Here is a 7296-nt window from a genome sequence, read left to right on the forward strand (position 1 = left end):
TGTCAGGGAAACTGTGCTTTGCAACCTGGGGCAACAGAGGCTGCCCCCAGGCCAAGCTGCTGGGGAGATGGGAGCTAAACCACCAGCTCCCAAGCGGCAGGCTCCATACCCTCGCCAACACCCCGCCACCCCCGCATCTTAACGCACCCCCGGGGCAATATGACCCTGAGAAGTGTGACCTGGGAACGAGTGGCGGCAGAGGCCGCCCCCATGTCAGGCCTCCAGAGAGATGGGAGGTTATCCTCCAGCTCAAAATAGGCAGCACCCCTCTCCTCCCCACCCCCTGATCTCACCGCGCCCACCTCCCAGGAGCAACCTGACCTGGTGTGGTGTGTCAGACGAATCTTGGGCGGGAGAGGCCGTCCCCAGGCCAGGTCAGGGGAAAGGAGAAGAAGTGGCCCCATTAGGAAGCTGCGACGGCCGGCTGCCCCTGCCCCTCGACCTCATCGCGTCCGCCTCCCAGGAGCAAGCTGACCTGGAGACGGGCATCCAGCTTCTTGGGCAGCAGAGGACACCCCCAGGATTGGCCGCGGGGAAGAGGGGAGCAAATTGACAAGCTCCGCGCTGCAGGTCCTCTACCTCCGCCTTTGCCACCCTCGCACCTTAAAGGCACCGCCCAGGGCGACCCTTCCCAGCAGGCTGAATGGGACAGGTGTGTCTGGTGATCTAGGGCAGGAGAGACGACTCCCACACCAGGCCATCAGGGAGACAGGAGCCAATCCACCAACTCCCCAAGGCATCCCCATCCCCCCGCATCAGCCACCGCTCCTGCCCCCTGACCTCTTGGTGGCCGCCTCTAGGGAGCAGGCTGACCTGGAGATGGACGTCCGGTGAACTTGGGGCAGCAGTGACAGCCCCCAGAGCAAACCATGAGGGGAAATGGGAGCAAATGGACCAGCTTCATGGGAAAAACCACCGCTGCTGCCACCACCCCCAACGTACCACGCCCGCCTCCCGGGGTCAGGCCGACTAGGATACACGTGTCCCGTAACCAAGGGCAATAGAGACCGCCCCCAGGACAAGCCGCGGGGAAGATGGGAGCAAATGGGCCAGCTTCCCAGCTGCAGGCCCCCGAACCCCGCCATCCCTGCACCCTGACTACCCTGCCTCCCGCCCCCAGTTAGCTAAGTGGGACAGGGGTGTCCCGGGACCTGGGGCAGCAGAGGCCATTTGAAGGCCATGCGGTGCAGACATGGAGCTAATACACAAGCTACCCCGGGGCAGCCACCCTATCCCCGCAGCCACCACCTTACCAGCTCCCTGACCGCACCGCACCCATCTCCCAGGAGCAAGCTTACCTGGAGTCGGACCTCAGGGAAATCTCCGGCGGCAGAGGTCGCCCACAGGCCAGGCCGCGGGGGATAGAAGAAATGGAGCAGCTCCCTGGAAAGGAACCCCTCCCCCTGGCGCCGCTGCTCCCACCTCCCAGGACCAAGCTCACATGGAGACAGGCGTCCCGCCTCTAGGGCAGAGGAGGCCGCCCCCAGGCTCCGCCGCGGGGGAGAGTGAAGAGAATTGACCGGCTCCCCCGCGGCAGCCCACCTACCCCCGTGGTCCCCGCACATTAACGGCACCGCCTCCACTCCCCACTCAGCAAGCTGAGTGGGACAGGTGTGTCCGGCGACCTGGGGCAGCAGAGGCTGCTCCCAGGCCCGGCAGCCGGGAGAAGGCAGCTATTCCACCAGTTCGCCAGGGGCAGCCCCGCTCCGCCCCCCTGCCGCTGCCGCCGCCTGCTGACCTAACCGCCCCACCTCCCAGGAGCAAGCTTACTTGGAGTCCAACATCTGGCGAATCTCCGGCGGCCAAGGCACCCCCAGGCCAGGCTGCAGGGAAGAGAAGAAATCGACCGGCTTGCCCGGGCAGCCTCCCACCCACCGCCGCCGCCGCTTCCGCCGCCCCAAACCATTGCACTAGCCTCCCGTGGTCAGGCTGACTGCGGGGATGTGCACTTGCCTGAGCACCTCCCTGCACCCCTACACTCCCTGTACCTCTGCACCCCTGACACTCCCTGCACTGCCTGCACCCCCACAACCCCTGAACTGCCTTCACCCTCCACAGCCCCTGCACCCCTGCCACCACTTACACCTTTGCACTGCTTACAGTCCTGCACCCCTGTATGTCCCACACACCACCTCTTGGGCCTGTGGCAGAGTCTCTGCTGTTAGACCAATGCACATGAACTCACATATTTGCCAGTATATGATGCATCAGTGGACTTCTGGGGTTGGCTGCAGGAAGGTACATGTTCCCGGTCACTAGCCTGGGCCACTAGAGTGATCTCTGTGAGGTCACCCAGGACGGGCTCAGAGATGCTGTTCTCTGGGAAGAGAGGAGTAGAAACCGGTCTTGAGGGCAGAGCTGTGCTCACCAGGCCGGCCGTTCACGCTTCATGTTTTACACAGGGCTTCGGAGAAGTGAAATGGTTCCGGCTAAGTAAGACCTGCCTGCTATGCACCCACCTCAGTCCTGGGATCTGAGGCAGACCAACTGGCTCCCACCGTCCAGACACCTGAATGGGCACCTGAATGGTCCCTTTGAGGCATCCCATCAGTTCTCAGGAAGAAGTTTATCTGCTTCCACCCCATGGCCCTCCCTCCCACTGTGCTGGCCTCAGGAAGGTTCCTTATTTGGGGAAGACAGCCCACCCCCTACCTCACCCCTCACCTTTCTCTAACCCAGGCTGGTGTTTCTCTGCCCTTCAGAGTCTGGAAAGCCATTCCTCTTCAGTTATGTCCCTTCTGAAATGGACTTGCTTCCACTCAATTCTAGGCGAGGATGCACCATGGAATGCACTGGGTAAGAGAACCAAAATAAATAGTTTTTTCTGTGAGGTTTTCTGTTTATCTACTGGGATGGGCTGTGTGTAGTTTGCTACAGCCATTGGTGTGAGAGGCTAAAGCTGCCTGTGTGTCCTTGTTTTCATCCGCCCGCTGTCTTTGGGTTTTCCCTAGACACTCCTGAGACATTAACTTCTTTTAATTTTATTCCTGTTATTACACAGAGGCCCTACTGACATGGAGGTAAGGTGTTGGGGTAGCGGAACAGAGCAGGGCATCTATACTCCTATGATTAGTTCTCATTGAGCCTGTGCCCTGAGCTGTGACCTCCACAAGTGTGTCTCTTTCCCCTCACCCCAATTTGGGTGAGACAGAAGGGATTTCCCTTCCCCCAGGCTGGTTAGGCTCTGGTAAAATAATTTCTCATTTAAAAAAAAAACACAACCCCCCACAATGGAAGAGAATGTTCTGGGTGTATTTCATTAGAGTTATTTTATCCTTTCCTGGCAGGAAGCATGAGGAGTTTTCCTATGATTTTCACTCTGAGAACAGGGTACTGTCCTCGAAGTAAAATGCATGAAAAAGAGCAGGGGGCCCCTCTGACTGGCCCCCTGAAGTTGTCACACTCAGACTTCCCCACGCTGTTTCCACCTGGCCTCAGGGACCTGTTAAATCTGCCTGCCCCCGAGTTTCTTACAAAAGCGGGTTCTGCCCTGGGAGCTGTGACTCTCCAAGCCTGCCCGGCTGCCTCTCTGGGTTGGGAGCAGCTTTCACCCTCAGTTTTCTTGTGGATCTAAGAAGAGCAGTGGGTTTTCAGCTCCCTCAGCTCTGGTGTTGTTTTCAGGACAGAAGGAGCAATTTCTGAGCTCCACACGAGCTGGACCAGAGGCTGGAAGCCTCCCCTCCTCTGCCTCCATGCAGACAATCAGTGGCTTTGGTTCTGGCCGAGTTTCTGAAGATGTGGATTTAAACACACACATCCCAGCCCCACAGGAGCACACAGTCCCATAAATCCCTACAACTTCCACTGGTAACTACGGAACTGATGAGGACACGCGTTTCGGGGCTGCAGAGGCCTGAATGCATGACTTTCTCCGTGGCCTATTAATGTGGTTGTTATGGGCCTTGTCTGAAGTGGCTTGCATACCGCACCTGGTACATGGGAAATATAAAATAAGTACTAGAACCTCCACTTTTTCTCCCTCTTGGGCCTTCCAACCTAAAAACTAATACGTGAACTCAGACGGCCTAGTCACCACAATGAGGTCAGACCAGCCCGGCTCTCCTGAGTGATGGGCACTGACTTGCGCATTAACTCGGAACAGTAGGGGAACCGTCTTCCTCTAACTGGGCCTCTCCCCACACCAGGTACGCCCTCAGCTGAGAAGGGGCCAACTCCCCCATTGAGGTGTGTGCTGGTGGCTTCAGTGTGACCTGGCCCTGCCGGGACATGAACCTGCAGTGAGGTGGAGTGTCAGGAGGAGGGGGGGTCCCTGCTGGGGCAGCAGGGGGCCCGGTAACATCCTGCGCAGCCTGGTGCCTGGGGCTCCCCAACATCTCCTACGGCCCCCGGGTCGGCTCTGTTCTGGGCCACTCCATGCACCCTTCCAGTATCTTTTCATTAAGTCCCTTTTTGGTTTTTATCAGCCAGAGGTGGCTTCTGTTGCTTGTTCAGTGAAACAGTGCATCAGGAAACCAGACTATTTCTAAGATCAGTAAAATACGAACTTTGGTCAGCTCGCCGGGCAGACCGTGCAGCACAAATTCCCGCACAGGGCTGTGCAAATGCCTTACGTGAAGGGTCCTCATCATCTGTCTTCAGAGATACAGAAGCTCGTGGTTCAGGTAAAACCTCAGGGAGGGATTGAGGAATCCAAAGCTGGTTGGTTTCAAAGACTAACCGGTCGGACCAGACCCCTGAGCTGTGGTCAGAAGCCTGGCTCAATGTCACGCAGACTCAGCACCCTAAGTGTCCGGTGGGGCTGGTGCTGTTTCCTTTACAAGCTCTCGTTGGGGAATCACTGTAGCCCCTTACACTCAGCAGGGAATCCAGCCCTCTTAGCCCCCACCCTGAGTGTTCCATGACACAAATCTCGGGAGTGTATAATTTTCATCTTTGTTTAGGAGGATGAAGGTGGGGCAAGAGGAGAGATAAATTCACACTTAGTGACACCAAGTCACAGCCAGTACCTCCTCCTCGGAGAGCTATGTGCTCCCACAGTGGTGGCTGGGGGGCTGGGCAGAGCCCCTCCTCTGGTCACAGAGGGACTCACTCCTATGACAGCAACTGATTGGTTGGACAACCAATCCAGAGGGGACAGAGCATCTTTCCCGGGAATTTGGAACTGACACACAGAAATTAATTTCACTCATCTGGGGATTGGGAGGAGGGTGGGAATCAAATGAAACCAGAGCAGGAGAGAAAGTTACAAGTGAATGAGAGAGAGACAGAGAGACTGAACTTGTGAGAGTAAATAGTGTGAAGGAAGCATAACAATCAGGGCACAGAGGAATTCCAGCTCCTGGATGTCTAGTGTGTCCCAGCCCATCAACAAACCTGCGGGATGGTTAACATCATTCCAGTTTTGCAGATTAGGAAACAGGCTGAAACAGACGGGGGTTGGCTTTGGGTGCACAGTTAATTTAATTGCCACTGGACCCCTTAATTCCCACTGCCTGAAGGCACCATTAGCCTCACAGGGACCCTGCAGTGCTGACAGCCTAGCACCCTGATCAAAGGGACCCTGCGGGAGTGGGAACCTCTCTGAGTTTGGAGAGTTCCTTGCACCGAGATTCCATGCATCAGCCGGCTCCCGCTCACCCCAGGTTAACGTCTCCCCAGCTGTGTATTCTCCCGACCCGCTTCCCTCCCTGCCAGGCACCCCCGTTCTTACCACCGAGTGTACTGCAGGAATTCAGGCACAGGGATGCCCAAAGCAACACGAGCCCACCGGCTGTACAAACAGCAGACTCCCAGCCCCACCTGGGCTCCATGGGGATAGTAGGTGTCCTCACCTTTCATGTACCTAAGGCAATCTGTTTCTTCAGCTGGAGGCTATAGAGAAAAATAAAAGGTCCAAAACATTGTTCAGTGAGGAATTCCTCCAAGGACCTGACTTCAGAGTCTACAACCAGTTGTGCTGGCCGCTCTTACCCCCGGACTTTGGGTGAGGTGGATTATTGATCAGCACAATCGCCGGTGGCCCAGCTCCTGGGCTTGGCTGCCCAGAGGGGGCTGGGGGAATGGGTAAGGCCAGGGCACTCAGGAAGAGCACAGAGGACCTGACATCTCGCCTCCGCAGTTGTAAACCCTTCCCCAAATCTCAAGGCATCGGACAGAGTGCAGCCACAACAATAATGAGATGTTCCCATCTCTTCACTCACTCCTGTTGGTTCACTTACATGCTGAGCATCCACTGGGTCACAGGACATGACACACAGGATGGCCGATGGGACAGGCTTGGTACTTCCCCCTGGATCCTGTTCAATCTGATGGAAGAATGATCACTCATAAACGGTTTCTCAAAAGGATACATAGACAGGAGACAAACTGCAGAGTGAATCAAATTTTAAAATATAAATGAAGAACCCCCAGTCTCCCCGCCTAAGGTTAACAGCATAAAGAAAATAGATCTTGCCTTTGATCACCAAGGAAGTGGTCACCCCCTCTCAGGAGGAAAGGAGAGTTAATCTTTGAGCAGGACACAGAAGTGCTCCATCGAATTGGACCAGGACCTCTGCATTCATTCAGCAAATCTGTATAAGCTCCTACTACTTATGGGAATCTAGTAACTATACCCGTTCCCAAGGCTCTTGGGCTTTATTAGTCAACAAAATAGACACGACTCCCCATCACTGGGGGCTCAGAGTTTTATCAGAGAAAACAGGCAACATGATGGGGTAGCAAGAGCTTGGGGAAAAATAAGAGTGATATGAGCAAACTCATGTGATGGTGGTGGGGTGGGAGGCAGGCAGGAGGGAATAAGGCAATCCTGGCAGATCTCACGGAGTAATGAACTTGAAGCAGTATAGATCCGGAGGAAGAAGGAAGAGCTGGAGCCAGAGGCCCCCAGAGTGATGGGGAGAGTGTGGGCGGAGAGGCAGAGCAGGCCGGGTCCTGGAAGGCTTTGGGACGACTTTGGCTCCTAATGGAATGGTGACACTTTTAGTGAGTTTTGATGGGATGGGTGATGTCCAATTTATGCTTTTGTTTTGGGTTTTCGTGGGAGGAGGTTAATTTATTTATTTTAGTGAAGGTGCTGTGGTTTGAACCCAGGATCTCATGCATGCTAAGCATGCACTGTATCACTGAGCTACACCCACCCCCTCAATGTATGCTTTTATAGGCTCCCTCTGACTCTGTGTGGATGAGATTGTAGAAAAGCAAAGATGGAAGAAGGAGGCTATTTGGTGTCCAAGAAGGGGTTGAAGGTGGCTCCTAGGAGGGTGGGGAACAGGGAGTAGGTGGTTAATGAATTCACAGTAGCCAGGATTTTCTAACAAGCTGTATTTGCTCTGT

At 55.4% G+C, this 7296-nt stretch overlaps 1 long non-coding RNA gene across 2 annotated transcripts; it reads right to left on the reverse strand.

Moving 5' to 3' along the window:
• Positions 1-2752: 2752 nt before the first annotated feature.
• Positions 2753-6343, reverse strand: LOC135322410 (uncharacterized). Of its 2 annotated transcripts, XR_010382972.1 has the most exons (4): positions 6180-6343; positions 5672-5832; positions 5335-5381; positions 2753-2792 (listed from the first exon to the last, which is right to left on the reverse strand). It is a non-coding gene; the product is annotated as an uncharacterized LOC135322410 (long non-coding RNA). The 2 variants fall into 2 exon arrangements; XR_010382971.1 differs by lacking the exon at positions 6180-6343 and having other exon boundaries at positions 5672-6118.
• Between the last annotated feature and the right edge of the window lie 953 nt (positions 6344-7296).

This window comes from Camelus dromedarius, chromosome 11 (assembly GCF_036321535.1).
Source record: "Camelus dromedarius isolate mCamDro1 chromosome 11, mCamDro1.pat, whole genome shotgun sequence".
In the NCBI taxonomy this organism is placed as follows: domain Eukaryota; kingdom Metazoa; phylum Chordata; class Mammalia; order Artiodactyla; family Camelidae; genus Camelus; species Camelus dromedarius.